The sequence below is a fragment of the Lolium perenne genome, chromosome 4 (genome assembly GCF_019359855.2).
Source record: "Lolium perenne isolate Kyuss_39 chromosome 4, Kyuss_2.0, whole genome shotgun sequence".
Lineage (NCBI taxonomy): Eukaryota > Viridiplantae > Streptophyta > Magnoliopsida > Poales > Poaceae > Lolium > Lolium perenne.
The window spans coordinates 153285673-153305031 of record NC_067247.2 but is presented as its reverse complement, the minus strand read 5'-3'; the positions used below and the strand labels follow the sequence as shown (position 1 = coordinate 153305031).

At 43.2% G+C, this 19359-nt stretch overlaps 1 long non-coding RNA gene across 3 annotated transcripts; it reads right to left on the bottom strand.

The window, feature by feature from the left end:
* Window positions 1–11737: 11737 nt before the first annotated feature.
* On the bottom strand, window positions 11738–13906 carry LOC139829847 (uncharacterized). 3 transcript variants are annotated; one of them, XR_011744468.1, is made up of 5 exons: window positions 13690–13906; window positions 13448–13524; window positions 13195–13274; window positions 12489–12564; window positions 11738–12335 (listed from the first exon to the last, which is right to left on the bottom strand). It is a non-coding gene; the product is annotated as an uncharacterized lncRNA (long non-coding RNA). The 3 variants fall into 3 exon arrangements; XR_007846418.2 differs by lacking the exon at window positions 13690–13906 and having other exon boundaries at window positions 13448–13680; XR_011744469.1 differs by lacking the exons at window positions 13195–13274; window positions 13690–13906 and having other exon boundaries at window positions 13448–13673.
* Window positions 13907–19359: the final 5453 nt, after the last annotated feature.

The following is a 19359-nucleotide window of genomic DNA, read 5'->3' as shown; positions in this document are numbered from 1 at the left end:
GCCAAGTTTGAGCCTAAGAGGTTTGTTAGTAACAAGCCTAATACCAGCCTGAGTTTCAAGCCCAGATACAGCAACAACAACAACAACAGCAACTACTACGGTAGTAGGAAGAACCAAGCGTTCCAGACTGCAAATCAAATTATTTGCAGAAGCTGTGGATTCACAGGGCATTTGGCCAAGGACTGTAAGAAGCCAAGGATTATATGCTTTGGTTGTCGCCAGGAGGGGCACATGCTGAAGGACTGCCCCAAGAGAAATACCGAAGGAGGTCAGTCTGGAGGAGGAGGAGGTCGAGGAGGAAACACCGGAGGCAACTGGAAGAATAAGAAGCCCTTCGGCAAGCTGAACTGTACCAGTCTGGAGGAGGTGGTCAACTCTGACCAGGCGGTGATAGGTACGCTCCAGATACTCACTCATCCTGGCAAAGTACTTTTTGATACTGGTGCAACTACATCATTCATTTCTCAACAATTCATCACCAAACATGGGATTAGTTGCACTAAGTTAGATACACCCATAACCATACTTTCTGCGGGGGGAACGATAGTAGTAACCCATGCCAAACAAAAACAAGTCATTATGATCAATAAGTGCGCGTTTGACGCGGACCTGTTCATTTTACCGATGAAGGACATTGATGTCATTCTTGGTATGAACTGGTTAGAAGCTAATGGAGCATTGATCGACTGTGTGAACAAAACGGTGTCTTTGAAAAGCCCCGATGGAAGTAGAATGATCTACCAAGGCGACAAACATACACAGATTGAAGTTGAGCTACAGCTGAATAGCATGAAAGAGGTGAAGTTAGAAGATATACCTGTAGTAAATGAATTCCAGGATGTGTTTCCTGCGGAATTACCTGGTATGCCACCAGATAGGGAGATAGAATTCACTATTGACCTAATCCCAGGAACAGCTCCGATTGCCAAAGCACCATATAAGATGGGGTCCAAGGAGTTGAAAGAACTTAAGGAGCAATTGGATGATTTGGAACAGAAAGGATTCATTCAAGAGAGTGTTTCACCATGGGGATCACCTGTGATCTTCGTGGATAAAAGAGATGGAGGAAGAAGGATGTGCGGAGATTACAGGAATCTGAACAACGTCACAATCAAAAACAAGTATCCACTTCCTAGAATACAAGATCTATTTGATCAAGTGAGAGGCGCGGGAGTCTTTTCCAAGATTGATCTAAGATCGGGTTATCACCAGATAAAGATCAAGAAGGAGGACGTTCCGAAAACTGCCTTTGTCTCAAGGTATGGACACCATGAATACCTTGTAGTACCTTTTGGATTAACCAATGCCCCAGCAATATTCATGAATCTCATGAATAAGATCTTCATGCCATATTTAGACAAGTTTGTCATCGTATTTATCGATGATATTCTAATATACTCCAAGAACAAGGCAGAACATGCCGAACATTTGAGGTTAGTGTTGTAAACACTAAGGGAACATCAACTTTATGCCAAACTTAGTAAGTGTGAATTTTGGCTAGATCAAGTGGAATTTCTTGGTCATGTTATCAGTAAAGATGGAATAGCTGTTAACCTGAGTAAGGTAGCAGTAGTTCTAGAATGGGAAGCACCCAAGACTGTCAAGGAAATCCGAGGATTCCTAGGAATGGCAGGATATTATCGGAGATTCATTGAAGGATTCTCTAAGATAGCAGGACCAATGACAAAGTTGCTAAGGAAGAACACACCATTTGTGTGGACCGAGGAGTGTGAGAAGAGCTTTCAAACTCTAAAAGAGAAACTCACCACGGCACCGGTGTTAGCGGTTCCTGAAGTTGGCAAGGACTACACCGTGTACTGTGACGCATCCAAACATGGATTGGGTTGCGTACTCATGCAAGATCGGAAAGTGATATCCTATGGATCGAGGCAACTCAGACCTCATGAAGTGAATTATCCAACACATGACTTGGAATTAGCAGCTGTCGTTTTTGCACTCAAAACTTGGAGACATTTTCTCTATGGAGCGAAGTGTGAGCTCTATACAGATCATAAAAGCCTCAAATATTTCTTCACTCAAAAAGAACTCAACATGAGGCAGAAAAGATGGCTAGAATTGATCAAGGATTGTGATCTGACAATCAATTACACACCAGGGAAGGCTAATGTTGTAGCAGACGCCCTGAGTAGGAAGAGCACTGGAGGAGTTGAACAAGAAATATCACCGGAGTTGAGGAAGGAAATAAGTCAAGCCCAAATACAACTTTGGGAGAAGGAAGCCCATGAAGGATTATCGGCGTTGCAAGTAGCCGATGAGCTTAATGTCAACTTGAAGAATGAGATAATGATGGGTCAGTTGGACGATCCATTCATTGTAGAAGAGATGAGAAGAATAGATGAAGGAAGACCCTCAGAATTTCATCGCGGAGAATCTGGATCTTTATGGTTCCAGAAGAGAATTTGCGTTCCGGATATTGCTGAAATTAAGGAAGTAATACTCCGGGAAGCTCATCAAACACCATATTCCATACATCCGGGAAGTACAAAGATGTACATGGACCTAAAGGAACTATTCTGGTGGAATAACATGAAGAGGGAGATAGCACAGTATGTGGCAGAATGCCATACATGCCAGCGAGTGAAGGCTGAACACCAGAGTCCGGCAGGGAAGTTACAACCTTTACCTATTCCGGAGTGGAAATGGGAGGAAATAGGGATGGATTTCATCACCGGACTACCCATGACTAATAAAAAGAAGGACATGATATGGGTAATTGTGGACCGGTTGACGAAAAGTGCACACTTCTTAGCGGTAAACCAGCAGGATAAAGGAGAGAAACTTATCGATCTTTATATCAAAGAGATCGTGAGTAAGCATGGAGTGCCTAAGAAGATAGTCTCGGATCGAGGATCCGTGTTCACATCAGCATTCTGGAAGCAGCTTCACGAAGCTTTAGGATCCAAGTTGGATTATAGTACCGCTTATCATCCCCAGACCGGTGGACAAACCGAGAGAACCAATCAGATCTTAGAAGATATGCTTAGGGCTTGTGTCCTAGACTTCGGAGGATCGTGGGAAGAACACTTACCACTAGCAGAGTTTTCATACAACAATAGTTATCAAAGCAGCATCAAGATGGCACCATTTGAAGCTCTGTATGGAAGGAAGTGTAGATCACCAATATGTTGGTATGACGCTGGAGCAAGCAAAGAGTTCAACCCTGATTATGTCAAGGAAAAACAACAAATCATTGACATTATCAGAGACAGGCTTAAGATAGCCCAAAGTCGGCAAAAGAGTTATGCCGATCAGAAGAGAAGGACATGGGAACCACAAGTTGGAGACATGGTTTATCTTAAGGTCAGCCCGATGAAAGGACTCCAGAGGTTTGGAGTAAAAGGAAAACTCAGTCCTAGATATATAGGACCTTTCAAGATACTAAGTCAGAACAGGGGTTTAGCCTTTGAGTTGGATTTACCGGGAAGGTTAGCTCAAGTTCATAACGTGTTCCATGTGTCACAACTGCGGAAATGTTTGAAGACCCCAGATGAACCAATATCACATGATGAGCTCGAGTTGCAGCCAGACTTGACATACATCGAGAAGCCAGCTAAGATTCTCGAGGAGAGCTGGAAACAACTCAGAAATAAAGCTATCAAGTATTGCAAGATACAATGGAAACATCACCCCGAGAGGGAAGCCACCTGGGAAAAAGAGGAAGACCTGAGGAAAACATACCCCGAGCTGTTCAGGTATTACAACCACAACTTCGGGACGAAGTTTTCTTTAAGGGGGAAAGGCTGTAATGTCCCAGGTTTAGAGACGATCGAGGGGTAGAGTTTAGAAAGGGATGTGCATTGCATGGTAAATTCTGGGGAAATTTCGCGCTTTTAAATAAAAACTGCATCGAAGGGGAACAAGTTTCTCTCTCGACACCTTACAGGGTTAGGGTTTCGAGAGTGCGACAAACTTGTATCTCACTTAACTAGTTTAGGGTTTTGAGAAGAGAGGGGAGAGTTTGCATCAAACTTAAGTTGCATGATTGAATTCTAAATTAAGTGACATGGTTGAATTCAAACCAAAGTTGAATTTGAATTTCAAATTCAAATATTAAATAATACAATAAATATTTGAATTGTGAGGAAATTCATTAAGTAAATAATACATAACACACATTATGAACAATTTAAACAATAAGACAAGCTCATTAGAGAAAACCTTGAGCTTTATTGATTAACCCACAATATACATTGTCTTTACAATATTCATAATGGAAATAAATGAATATTACATTACATTACAAGAATTGGAGAAATTGAAAAATAAAAGATAATAAAAAGAAAAGTACATGGATGGATCCTAGTCTAAATACTACAAGATCATCTTCACTTGATCTTGGATTTGATGAACTTCATATCCATTTTGATCAATTGTTGATCCCTGCACATAATTAAAACAAAAAGAAGTTATGCCAAGTGGCATAGCCACTTGGCAGGTTAAAAAGAAATGGAAAATTATGGATATGGATCAGCTCTGCCGAGCTGATCAGCTCCAAACCAAGTTCAGAGTATCAGGTGCACACACACACAGCCACACTGCTCACCAGGCAGTGTGCATGCTCAACAGCACACACAGTCAGGGAGAGTCACCAAAGTGACCAGGCCAAGCTGTCGACCAGAGAGAGCAAGAGGGCATCATATATAACCTTTTTGAGCCAAACCCTAGCTCATTCATCGGCAGGCTTCATTGGGTAAGTCACTAAGAACACAAGAACACAAGAACAGCCACTGCTGTTCAATCTGCTTAACTCACCACAGCACTGAATCAAGCCACACAAGATTGCAAGGAGGAGCAGGGCAAGCACAAGCTCAACCCTGAAGCAATCCTCTACACCAACAAACAATCTAGGAGCTGGAGTGAGGTATAAACCAAATCAACCTGAGCAAAACCAAGTTTTGCTCATAAATAAGCATACAATGCATCACAGGAGCACAGAAGGGTAGAAAACCCTGTTTGTGTCATCATCTGGCTACAAAGCCATTTGGTGCAAGCAAATATGGGTAAAGACTCTAGGAAATCATCCTATGGGAACATCAGTCATGCAAATCAGTGCATAACTGAAGAAATCCAGCAAAAGATGAAGTCATAGACTAGCCTAACCCACACACCTAGCACCTACAGCTAATTGACCATCAGACTCAGACAGAATACTGTCTGTTTGATTTCAACATCAAGAGTCACTGGCAATCCAATAAATGGATCACCCAGAAAACATTTGGTAAGCAACAGCAAGCCAACAAATAGGGGAGCTACCCTAGGGCAGCACATAACTACTGCCAGGGTCACCTCAAACCCTAGATCAACCACACCAACAAGCCAAATACATATATCATCACCCTGATTGGGTTCAAAGAAGGGCTAGGGTTCCCAATCACTGTGGGCATCCATCTAGCCTAATCCAACCAACTGTGATGATCATCACTGTATAGTTCACATCAATTATCCACTTCATCAATTAAAGCAAACATAGATAATTGAGATTAACAAGTAAACAATAACACAGACACATGCTAATGATCCAGTGGATCACTGCAAGTGTCAGCTGATGCTTGAGCAAGCATTTGCACTGATCTGTGCCACACATATACATAGAGTCAAGTAACAGCAAGGCACAGGCAACAATTAAACCATTCACTGACCAACAGTTAATGATCACATGAACACTAGAGCCTGCCATAGCATGCTAAGGCATGCTAGAGCATCACTAAGCACACAAAAGAGCACTCTGGGGCACTGGCTCTTGTAAATTTACAAGAATTGCACATTGCAAACAAGCCAGAACACCATAAATGAATACACTTGAGTAACTGGTGAGGATAGCATCAAGAACAGAGACACTGGCACTTGCATACTACAAGGATCATGCATAATGATCAAGCCAGGGACAAGATTATGCACACACAGGATATCCTAGTGGCAGTAAGTATCACAGGAGCCAGCCAGTAGGCCATGAGCATCACTGGATGCTCATGAGCAATCACAGAAGGGCCACAGTATGAGTATAGCATACAACAAAAGTGCATAGAGCAAAGTAAAAGAGCAGCAGCAGCTAGCAATTCATGGCAACAGCAAAAGGCACAGCAGCATACGCACCGCAACAAAGAAACACAAAGAAGAAGAACAAGAGCGCGATGGTAACAAAGATGGCATGGCTCTCCATAAGGAGGAGCAGCCGCATCTCTAGCTAGAAGAAGGAGGAGGAACAGAAGCAAGAGAGAGAGAGAACAGCACTTACAGGTGAGCAGACGAAGGACACGGCCATGGCAACCACGGCGGCACACGCCGGGCGCACGGCGGCGCCAGGCCAGGCCAAGCCAAGCCCGGACCAGCGCTGCAGCACCCAGCACCACCGCGGCGGGACCGCGGAGGGCACCATAACGCCAGGGACGTCGGCGAGCGGCGAATCGCCGCGAAACCGCGCAACCCTAGTCGCAGTAGGGTTGGGGGCGAACAGGGAGGGCCTCCAATCGCAAATCGACGCGGACCATCTGATGCACCGTCGAAAGGCGAGTCAGATGCGACCAATCTCACCGCCGGAGATGGCCGGAGACGGCCGGATTAATTCGGCGACGGCGGCGGCGACCACGGATCGCCAGAGCGACGGGAGAGGATTAGGGTTAGGTCGAGCGGCGCGAGGGGGTAGGCGAGTGAGCGACCGCTCGGGTCGGTTGGACCCGAGTCGGTTTAGCCCAACCCGCTGGGCCACCCTGACAGGTGGGCCCAGGGGCAAATTTGGTATTTCACAAATACCAAATAAACCAGAAACTTGGAAATTTCATAGAAATTAATTATAACTCTAAAAAAATAATTAAAAATATGAAAATTGATCAACATAAAATTCTCTACCTGAATAAAATATCAAAGAGAATTTTTGAAGACAACTAAGAATAAGCCTTCATTTGATGATTTAAATAATCATTTAAATCACACATATAATTTTTTATAATAAAAATAAGTCCATTAATGTATTTGGACTTTAAAAACACCTTGACAACATTTCAAGGTTGTATTTTACTTTAAAACATGTATCCCCAAATTATTCTTAGTATTAACCTCTTACATGAAATAATAACGACATCGGAAGGGGGGAACAAACCCTAAAAATGGAATCATGCATAATTGCTTTTTTAACCATTGCCCTTATCGGACAATGATGCTATTTTTCAGAACAAGAGGACAAGGGTCAGTCCACACCTTCCAACTGCAAAACTTTGCAGTGTTCAGGCAAGTTCATCACTTGCTCATGTCATTTGAGTATTTTTATCAAATTACTTGCAAAGTATTATGGTTATCACTATTGCACAAAAATCAAAACCACTACTTTCATAACTATGAATATGACTATGTGGTGGGCAATGGAACCATGGATTGTGTTGATATGGTGGAGGTTCCATTGCACGGGCTTATATCCATCTAGGATTAAACAACAAATGTCGCCAGTGATTCTTGTGCCGTAATACCCGTGTTAACCATAAGATCTGGAGTGGGACGGAGTAGTCAAAAGTGTTTCCACCTCTCGTTCATCAACGGATGCGCTTTACCGTAGACACTTGTATCTGTCGGCGGCAAGCGGTAGGCTGGGGAAGCCTTAAGTCCCCACGGCAAAGTCCGTAGACACTTGTCGTTCGAAGTGCAAGCGGTAGGGTGGGGATCCCATTCTAATTCCCCACGGTATTGCGGTCTATGATGGGTTGCAGCCACCGGCGTAGGAGTGTATGGTAGAGCCCAGCACTGTTGTCGTGGTCGGGGTCCACCCTGAAATTACGGGAATAATGGGACCGACGTGGACCCAGGGTCGGCGCATGCAACAAAGGGTGGGTGTTCGAGGTAGCGGAGGAACATGATTGGCTAGACCTTATACCGGGCCTCACACCTAAGGAAGTGTGGACGGGAAAGCTGCCCGGTTGGCACCAAGGTTAAGAACTCTTATGGGTAAAGCAACACACCTCTGCAGAGGGTAAGAACTGTGACCTGTCACTCCCTGTTCTGGGATTGAGGAACTGCGAACGCGGCCGGAAAGGAGCTCCATGAAGTTCTAGTAAACCGGTGAAGGCTGACGGACATAGCTCTTTGAAATAAAAGCAATCTCTTGAAGAAATGTTTATCAAAACTTGCATTGGTATTAGACTTTCTGATCTAATATCGTAGCTAGTGCATTAAACACCTCTTATCTATAATGAACTTGTTGAGTACGCTCGTACTCATACCACTCTTAAATCCCCTGCTTAGATTGTTTGAATCATCTGGAGGAGGACTACAACAACAATGAAGGAGCCGAGATCATTGGCTACGAGGAACCAGACCTCTCAGGAGGTGTTGAAGGCGTAGACTATCTCATAGTCTACGGAACCGGGAAGGCTTCCGGAGGAGATCAAGCCTAGAGATACCAGTAGTAGTAGTAACCGAGCAGCCCGAACTCTTAGTATTTAGCTGCTCGATTAAATAAATGTTTAGTTTAATGAGACTATGGTATTGTAAGTTAAGTTGGGTTCGCCTCGAACCCAGGAGTTATCCTCTTAGGACCCAAGAGGAGCTCCGAGACGACTTGTGTATGTTAACTGTAATAATATGTGAATGAGTTATGGACCCTGCTATGTTCTGTTGTACTACTCTGAGGGATGTAATATTTGCGGAATGGTACTTCGTGAATGTTATATCAACGACTGGCATACTACAACATGCAGTGGTATGCAGGGTCACCACACCGTGACACCGCGACGCCGTTGGACACGCTCTCGACCACGACCCGCACCCACCGTTGCCGGAGAAGCCAACCCTGGTCCGCCGCGGGCGCGACAGACACGGAAGCCACGCGACATAACCAGGCCCTCCCCGACCACGCTGTCGCCACCATTAGCTTCGCTTGGACGAGGAGAACCCGACAGCATCGTCGCCTAGCTCGATAGACCGCCGGAGACGCCGCGCCCTTGTCGAGTTCGCCGCAGAGCCTCGGGCACTCGCTCGCCTATAAAAGGAGGCATCGCCTCGTCGATTCCTTCACACCACCACTCCTCCCTCTCCTTCCTTGATCTCCCAGCCACCTCGCCGCTCCACATTGACCACCAGAGCCGTCCAATTTCTACCTCACTGCCGCACGCCGCCGCGGAAGCTCGCCGACGATTGGAGCCACCTCAGGCGACGCCGCCGGTACCAGGAGAACCGCCGTCGTCCACATCTACCTCGCGCACATGCCAACCCTTGCTGGAGCCGCCGTAAGCTCTCCCACCCCCTACCTGAGCCGCCGGTGAACTCCCCTCTCGCCGGCGGGACGATGAACCTCGGCCGTTAGATCTTGATCTAATCCTACGCCCCAGCTTCGCCCATACCGTTTCGGGTTTAAACACCCACTGACGGGTGGCCCCTGCTGTCAGGCAGCCCGCGCGGCACTGGACCGTGGCTGGGCTGGCCTTGGGCCGTTTAAATTGAATCCGGCCCGTTTAGTTTTCCCGCCGGCCTTTTATTTCAAATCCAGTTTAATAAATTGCAAATGAATTTCAATACTGCCTCCACTTTGAAATTCAATAGATTTAAATTGGCTAAACCAAAATTGATGAACTTTATATTGTTGGAAAGCTAGAGAAATTATCTAGCTAATGCCACTGGCCTCATGGCCAGATTCTTTGTAGAATAAATGTGATAAAAATAACAAGACAGGGACTTTTCCCTATTCAAATAATTCTCAAAAATCAACCAAAATAGATATTAAGTTAATTCCAACTCTAATAGCTCAAATTTGACTTACACTAATTGTTTATGCAATAAAATGGTGTGGTCACTCTGTATGATCATGCCATGGTTTAATGAATGGATATTATGGCTAGTTTAACTAGTGGATATTGTCCAAAACTATTAAAGTAAATTATGTGGAGTCTTACACTTCATTTAAACTTGTCTCACATGAATTCATGGGATGTTTGGACCCCTGGTTCCAAACTCTCTTATATGAATTACTTGAGATTTAAATCAAATATAGTGTTACTTAAATAGTATGAGGTGATCTACCTCATTTAAATCATTTTCACAAATGATGATGATGAACATTTGACTTAGGTCAATATGAGTTCATACATGATTGTTTGAGAAATTAAATCTTAAGAAGATTTCAATGAGAGGAAATTCTTTCTCAAGAATCCTATGGAAACTATCATTTACATATAAAATACAAAGAAGTGAATTCTATTTAAACCCCACAACCCATGCACCCTAGTTAATTTAATTGTGTGCATAGAGTAGTTTGTGTGTTATATGTGATGTATGGAATAGCCATTGAATTTGTGGGGACCCCGGACTAGCTGTCCGAAATTCCCTGTTATGTATACAGTTCACGATCCCATGATCAGTGTGCCGTGAACACATAACCGAACTGATATCAAATTACACCATCCATTACAAAGCAGAATAAGAAAATTACAACATGGTCACATGACCGATAATTACATAATAGCCTCGAAGAGCCTAACTAAACATCAGAGTAGCATCATCACTTCAGTAGCGCAGTACCCAAGTCATCTGCCATAACCCTACAGGCAACTGACTGGGAAGACGTTCCTAGCTCGCATAGACGTCGCCAACTCCTTCTTCGTTTGTCGAGTTCCTTCAAGTCTGGCCAAGTAAATAGCCAGGGACAAAGCCGTGAGTACATTTGGAATTGTACTCGCAAACCATCAAGAAAGATGCTAACAGAGCTAACTAAAAGAGACAAGAGAGGAAGAATAGTTTCTCTTGTGGATATAGCATGTGAAAGAGATTCAGTTTCTCTTGTGGATAAAGCATGCCGGCATCTCAAGTGATGCGGACACTTTGGTGGTCCTATGACATCTCTATATCTTTATTGAAGAAGAGTTCCTCTACATGAAAACACTAGGAAGGGTCACCCAATTTTGTTTCATTTTCCTCAACCATCTCCACATGGTCGGCCAACATCTTTCCCGTACCCTTCCGGTACTTCCAACACACGCATTTCCTTTGGAAATCATTTTCAAAACCAAAACCCGACACAGCTCGGTAACGGCCATCCCAACCGTCCATGACCGCGGACGCGGCTATTCGAATAGTTTTGACTCTGCAGAGTTTGCACACTTTCACCACAACTATCCGGATACCTATCGTGTGGGCATCATCCCCGCATAACGACATATGCCACGACGGATACCCGGACATAACCTTTCGCCCATTCGACTTAACACGAGGTCCTACCCTATGGAGTATGTACCTCCCCGGCACCGTGGCAGCTCACCTCCTCTTGAGCGTGGCTCCACCGCCAAGCCAGGAGACCCATAGTGTCTTCCGGACGGGTCAGCCCCGAAGGCCTCCCGTTATACTATTGTCCCAACCATGACAACCCGGACTCGGGGGTAACCGTACCCTTGTATAGTTGTGCGGTGCCTCATGCTAAGAAGAACAAACGTCAAGTTAAGCCCCGTGCCCACGTTGGAGTAGCTATGGTTGCGCTGTGTAATTGTTCCGGGCGAATACAAAGAACCATGTGTCGTTTTTCTCAAAACTCAACTCACACACACACATTCCTTTTCTCAACCATCTTCGACAAGATCCCTTTTTGCCTTTATAAACCATACACTTGGGTAAGGTTAACTCACCCAAGGTTTTCATAAACATTTACAACAAGGTAAACCTTGAGGGGTTCCCAACCTAAAGTTTCATGAGTTGAACAACTATTTCACTCCGGCCGAGATGAGAGTCATCACGCCATAGATGGTGTAAAAAGGGGTAATGGAGTGGATCATACTTGCTTAAGGTAAGCATGTATTATGACAACACAAGAAGGAATATACTCTCAGATTTGTGGTGCTAACTACACAACTTAGATAGTGGAGTGTCACTATCCAACATATTCTCCAAGATGGTACACGGCATACTCCTCCCAAGTTGAGAATACACCAAGATCATGACATTGATACCTCTATACTACAAAGGGGGTGGGTGTGGTGTAAGTTACTATCTTGAGATGGAACATGCTCAAGTTGAGCATACAAGATAACCAAGTGGGATAGCACGGCCATGTTACCATGCATCCCATAACACAAGGACAATAGTGGAGCATCACCACTAGGGAGTACCCCACTTGCAATCACACATAGATGACATAAATAGAGATAATAACACACATAGAATGAAGGTGCTTTGAACATCAACAAATGACATCCAACTAGACACCGGATCAGAGATCAAAAGATGGCTTGCCTTGGCTTATTTGTCCATGTACTTCTTCAACTCCATCAATATAAGAATCCCAACAATATAAATAAAATCCTTGTCCAATTCCACTTCTTCTTCTTCTCCGGAATTGCTCGCGTCTATCGCCGGAAAATATAAAAGGAACACAATCAATCACATTGCACCAACAAAACAAACATACAACAACCATAATTTAACCATTCAATAAAGAGCTACCATACAAAGGTCTTATAGATACCACCAACAACTTAAAGAAAACCCATGTTATTTACCTAGTAAAGGTATGAGAGTATCACAACTTAGCAATTGCCTCTCTCGGTTATCACCATGGTATAAACCAAACATCCCCTGGTAGATAACATCATAAAGAGGACAAGAGCATTAGTTTGACACCAAATACATTCACAAAACATTTTCAAACATTTTTGGAAAAGTAGAAAACAGTTTTCCTAACTTAGTTTGCTCACATAACACCACACAAGAATAGGAAGCAAATGATATGCCCTACCATTAGAAAACTTAAGCAAAACAAAAGAGCTAATGTTAAATTGCAGAGGTTTTGTTTTGCAAGCATAAAACAAAGGTTGCCCATTTCTAATAAAAAGAGTTGGTCAAGGGTTTTAAATAAACCAAAAAGTTTTGCTCCAACAATGCATGTCACACATATACATTACTAACAGTAACAAATATGCATGAACAGAGACTAACAGTATTTTTCCTAGATGGCCAGTACTAATACAAGACTAACCCAATTGGAATCACCCAAAAATATTAAACCTACAATTTTAGGAATTTCTTTGAATCTGACTGTAAAGAAAACAAGATCTGTACACCATAAATCGTAGAAAAATCCTAAAAATATGAAACTACTGGCATTTGAAAGGTATTTAAACATAGATGCACACACAATTGGATTTGGGTTCAAATTGTTTCTGAAACTCTCACCAATGGATTGACAAGTTTACTGCATGTCTGTACCATTTGCTTTCTCTCTGGAGTTACACAACAGACAAAGGTGTGAAACTTGTTTGAGATGATTAAGAAAACATCCATCAGTCCTACAAAATTGGAATCACTCAATTAGGTGCAAAAATGGATTTTGGGTGATTTAAAAGCTAATAGCCATGTCTGCAGAACACATAGAATAAGTTTAATTCACCACAAATCGTACATAACTCATAAAAATATGAGGTCAGCTGCATCAGAAAGGTATTGAGAAGCTGGTTCTTACCCAACTGGTTTCATTCAAAAATTCGTTTCCAAACTCCTGGTTTAATTCGACAAAGTCAGATCTGACCAGATCTTGATCTGTGAACCATTTCAGTTTCAGGAGGTCAATCGAAGTGAAACCACCGCCAAAATGAAGGTATTGAAGAGGGATTTCACCCACAGTTGAGTTTGTTCAAAAAGGTTTTGTAAATCGGAACAAATCTAACAAACAGTGAATCTGCATGTCTATAGAACTTTATTTACCACGAACAATCCGTAACGAATTTGAGGATGAGACCAACGCCAAGTTGTAGAACTTTTCCATATCTACCTGTGGAACTTTGAATCACTCGATTTGGATCTGCGCACGAGATTTGGTGGATTTTACAAGCTCGTACCAGAATCTGAAACAGCAAGATTACAGAAATTACTGCAGGGATTTGGACGAACTTTGCTCAAGAACTTCAGATCTGAGGATTGCTCATGCTTGGACCAACATGCACCTGCATCAAGATCCAATCTTAGCAATGGAGGAAGAAGAAGAGGAGATTAAACCATCTAAGGTTGGGGAGAAGATGGAGAGGGAGGCTCTCATGGTGAGGATGAGCTTGAGGGAGGAAGGAGCCGCATCTTGGTGAGCTTTCCATGGCCATGGCCGGCCATGGAGCCTTGGGGGAGCAGCAGCTCGTGGGGAAGAGGTAGGAGAGGAGTGTGAGTGAGTGGAGGAAGGAGTGGAGAGTCAAAAATGAGAGCCAAAGGTGGAGGGGTGGCCGGCCAAGTGAGCTTTATAGAGGGAGAGAGTGGTGGCAGCCCTTCACTTGATTGGCCAAGGTGGGTGGCTGCCCATTTAGTGATTGGGTTAGGTGGGAGGCAAAGCTTGTAAGAGAAGGAAGTGAGGAGGGAGGGCTGGCCGAAAATCTTGTCATGGCCGGCTCCTTCTTGACAATCACAAGTGAACAAGCAAAATACAATGCCACTTCATGAATGTCGATCAAGGTGGAGTGTTGGGAGGGTTAGCTAAAAATGGTTTGATGAAGTATACAAATTTGGGAGGGAGGTGATAATAAACATTGGTGCCTATGTGGGAGAACAAAGAACTTAGATCAAATTGTCCAATTGGCCAAGAGATGATGGTGATGATGGTGGTCTAGACAATTGCAGAGCAAGACTAAGAGAGATGGTGAGTGAAATATCCATATACTCACAAGGATGAATATGGTGACATGAATCTCCAATTCATGAGGTCAAGGTGATGATGGAAAGAGATGGAGGAGTGGGGTATGTATGATGAAATATAAGTTGCTCTTCAAATAAGAGGTCAAGTGGGAGTGGGTTGAAACACTCCCTGAGTCAAGGGTTTAGTTGAAAAGAGAAGGGAGTCCATAGAAAGTATCAAGAGATCATCTACTTGATCAAGAATTGGTGGATGAAGGAACATTATGGGGTAGATCAGAGGTGTACACAAGAGGTGCATGAGTTTTCATTTGAAATAGAACTTATTTGAAAAGTATTTGAAACACCTCAATTTGTCTAGGGACAATTGGGAATGAACTCAAGTGGAATGAAGTTTGAAAGTGTTGAGATAAAACTAGTTGGAACATAGGGGTTCAAAATGTTCTACTTACTTTCTCAAGTAAAGTAGAGTTTTTTTCTTAAATGTAAAATAAGCAAGAGGAAAACAAGAAATGGTATAAGTACCATAAACAAGCCTTTTTTAAAAAAAGAAAACAAAATAGAAAGTAATGTTTCAGAAATCAGTTTTTGTTAGAAATGGGATGAAAAACAAAGCCCATTTCAGTTCTTTGTTTTCTTTGAAGAATTATCTTGAAAAGAGTTAATAAAACTAGAAGTAGTTTTGTGTTCAGAACTAGAGAAGGAAAAACAATAGGGTTTTTGAGAAAGAAAACTTAATTTAGGGAGGATTGTTCTCAAGGGTAGGTGGTGGCTACAAAATGTACCTATCATTCCCACTCTTGGTTTTGTGAAGATTAAACTTGGATTAGGATAAAAACAAGAGGTAAAAGAGGAAGAAGTGGTCTAGTGCTGAAACACTGGTTAGGGTATAAGAGAAGGATGCAAGTTTGGAATAAAGGATGATTTGAGCTAGCTTAAACACAAAGAGGAATTTTAAGTAGGCACACTCATGTTGCCATGAGTAGAAAAGTTTGATGTGGAGAAAAAGGAAAACAACTTTTCCTAAGTCACATAGGTGTTTTATTAGGTGATTTGTTTGGCTGACCACTAGAGGTGTTGTTCTTTGAGGTAACTCAAGACAAAACTCAACAAGCAAAACAAAACAATACATCCACCAATAGATCAAAGCAATTCATCTTAACAGACAGATCAAGGCAATTCATCTCAATTAGTCTATAGAAAAAGTTTTTGTTCCCCCTGATTTTTGAAATAAGGACAACTAATCAAGGTTGCAAAAGTTGGGGTGTTACAGATCTTCCACCCTTAAAATAATCTCGTCCCGAGATTACTGAGTGTAGAACTAGAGGGGTTATAAAGTTTAACCAAAGTCAGACTCCATTCTTCTGTAGACGTGCCGTTGTAGAGAAAGTCGTTTGCTTCATCTTCTGGGAGACATGATGGATTTCGGCCGATGGCGAGCTTCATGAAGAGGTTGACTACTCCATGCAGGTGTTGGATCTATAGCTTCTTCACGATCCTGACGGAGGTTCAAGATTGTGGGAGGGTTAGTGCACCCAACGGTGCTTGAGCAGGGCTGAAAACTTTTTTAGAGTTAGCTTGATTTTAGTGGAAGACGAAGTCTTCCACCCTTAAGATTGTTCAGCGGGTTTCCTGAAATCATAGAGCCTCAACCACGGGTCTTGTCGGGCGCTTTTTGGAGAAGCCATTGATCTCCTGTCTTGAGTTGAAAACATCTTCAGGGGGCGATGCACAGTCCACCACTTCGAGGGGAGTTAGTGCATCCCAAGTTTCCAACGGTGTGTTAGAAAGGTTTAAAATGTTAGGGTTAGCTCCAACTTTTAGTGGAAGAAGAAGTCTTCCACCCTTAAGATATTTCATCGGGTTCTCGGAAAAACTCAGAGCTTCTGCCTTGTAGTTCTGTCTGGGGCTTCGGAAGAAGTCATCGGTCTTCCTTGTTCAGCTGAAGAATCTTCGGGGGCGACGTGCAGACCACCACTTCAAGAGGCACTCACGGTGTTAACTCAACCATATGGGACGCGCGGTGAGTTAGTAAGTTGAGGAAATGTCTGGTTGGCATCCATATGAGGCCGCAACAGAGGTTGTTGAAGAAAAACTTCAGCTTGCGGGTCAGTGCTGCTTCTACCCGCTAAGAAGTTGGCGGGTAAACTACGCCTAAAGTCTTGAGTCTTGAGGTATCTTCAGGAGCTTCACTTGGTAAGGACCAGATGAACCATGTGATGTAGCTTGGCTTTGACGCTATTGTTCACTCAACGGGTTAGACGGTGTGTTAGGGGGGGTGGTTTCAAGAAGATATCCTCAAGGTTAGCACGATTATATTCCAAGGTTAGACCAAGTTAGTAGGTCTTCTCGCAGAGGTGCAGTCACTCTTGAAGGTAGGGCTTCTTCTTTCTTGACGAAGTGGAGATGCTTCAGCGGATCTTGAAGGTATTGGCTTTTTCTTTGTTGGTGTAGTAGAGATGCTTCAGATGACCTTGAAAGTAGTCGGCGAAGATAGGGGTCTGAGTTAGTTTACCTGACGGTTGAAAAACAACTGCTAACGGGTTTAGAGTTAGAGTCTTTCGTTAATCTACCCAACTAACTAGCAGTTAGCAATACATTGACGAGGCAAATTTTAATCCTATCATGGCATGTGACACCCATACAACCATAACCAGAAACAAAATACCACTAACAGAGGCTACTGGTATTTTTTCTAGATGCACAGTAACAAAACAAGATCATCACAATTGGAATCATTCAAAAATATTTATTTTTCAATTTTTGAGACTCAAAATACTAACCAGAAACAGTGATCAAGTTCTATTTATTAAAAATCGCACAAAAATCCTAAAAATACAAAGTCAGTGGCGTCTGAAAGATAATTTCATACTGGTTCTAGTGCAATTGGAATCACATCAATCGGAGCTACCAAAATATTTTTATTAGCAAAACAGTACACTGGCAGATTTCCATTTTTAATTTCTCTTTCACAAATTTCAAACAATTAAAAAGGGCGGGAACGTCTAAATAGCAAGACATACATGCACCCAGCAAACAGATACAAACACTCAAGGCAGCACACTAGGGAACTACAAGCAATCATCAAACCAGACATGGTACTCTAAGTACCCAGAAATTACTAATGCGCGGGGGTAGCTCAATCAAAGCGATTGAGTTTTGTCCTATCCATCCAATAGGTTTGGGGGCCGGTCACATATGTTGGCGTCTTCATCTTGTTGACATCGTCTTCAACACGGATTCTCGAAGCAGAGGGTGGTGAAGCAGGCCTGGTGTTGAGTCGTCGTTGTTGAGGCAGAGGCTAAAACCGTGTAGTCTTCTTGCTCAACATCCCGGGGACGTGAGGTCTTCGAAGGGGTAGCTGTTGAGGTACTCCCGAAGTCGGCAACTTCTGGTGGCTGGCCTAAAAATTTCTAGTCAAGAACTGAGGACTTGATCCCAGATGACTGCAAAAAGTGCAAGCCCATGGAGGAACAAGGTCAGATCTTTGACATACTTTGGTGAAAACCAAAGACATGATGTTATCATCCCTACATGAGCAGGACTAAGTCGGCATCCAGCCTTCAATAGCTGCTGTTGGAGATACGTGAGACTTCATAAAAGGTTGATCCATCTTCGACTTCGAGTCTCCGGTCTGAGTCGGGGACATCGTCCAATATGTAGGTTTGAAGGGGATGAGACAATAGAGCAAGAATTTTCAAACCTTTTTATAAAGCGGAGAGATAAGAATTTTGAAGCTTTGAATAAATAAGAGGAGTAGAAGCTATACTTCCGATTAAAGAAACAATTTGTTTCATAAATAGTTTTTCCCAAGTAATTGTTTTCCTAACTAACGTCCATGCTAACTAAGGTCTCCTACAGTCAGGATAGCTCTGATACCAGCTCTGTGGGGACCCCGGACTAGCTGTCCGAAATTCCCTGTTATGTATACAGTTCACGATCCCATGATCAGTGTGCCGTGAACACATAACCGAACTGATATCAAATTACACCATCCATTACAAAGCAGAATAAGAAAATTACAACATGGTCACATGACCGATAATTACATAATAGCCTCGAAGAGCCTAACTAAACATCAGAGTAGCATCATCACTTCAGTAGCGCAGTACCCAAGTCATCTGCCATAACCCTACAAACAGCGGGCGGGAAGACGTTCCTAGCTCGCATAGACGTCGCCAACTCCTTCTTCGTTTGTCGAGTTCCTTCAAGTCTGGCCAAGTAAATAGCCAGGGACAAAGCCGTGAGTACATTTGGAATTGTACTCGCAAACCATCAAGAAAGATGCTAACAGAGCTAACTAAAAGAGACAAGAGAGGAAGAATAGTTTCTCTTGTGGATATAGCATGTGAAAGAGATTCAGTTTCTCTTGTGGATAAAGCATGCCGGCATCTCAAGTGATGCGGACACTTTGGTGGTCCTATGACATCTCTATATCTTTATTGAAGAAGAGTTCCTCTACATGAAAACACTAGGAAGGGTCACCCAATTTTGTTTCATTTTCCTCAACCATCTCCACATGGTCGGCCAACATCTTTCCCGTACCCTTCCGGTACTTCCAACACACGCATTTCCTTTGGAAATCATTTTCAAAACCAAAACCCGACACAGCTCGGTAACGGCCATCCCAACCGTCCATGACCGCGGACGCGGCTATTCGAATAGTTTTGACTCTGCAGAGTTTGCACACTTTCACCACAACTATCCGGATACCTATCGTGTGGGCATCATCCCCGCATAACGACATATGCCACGACGGAT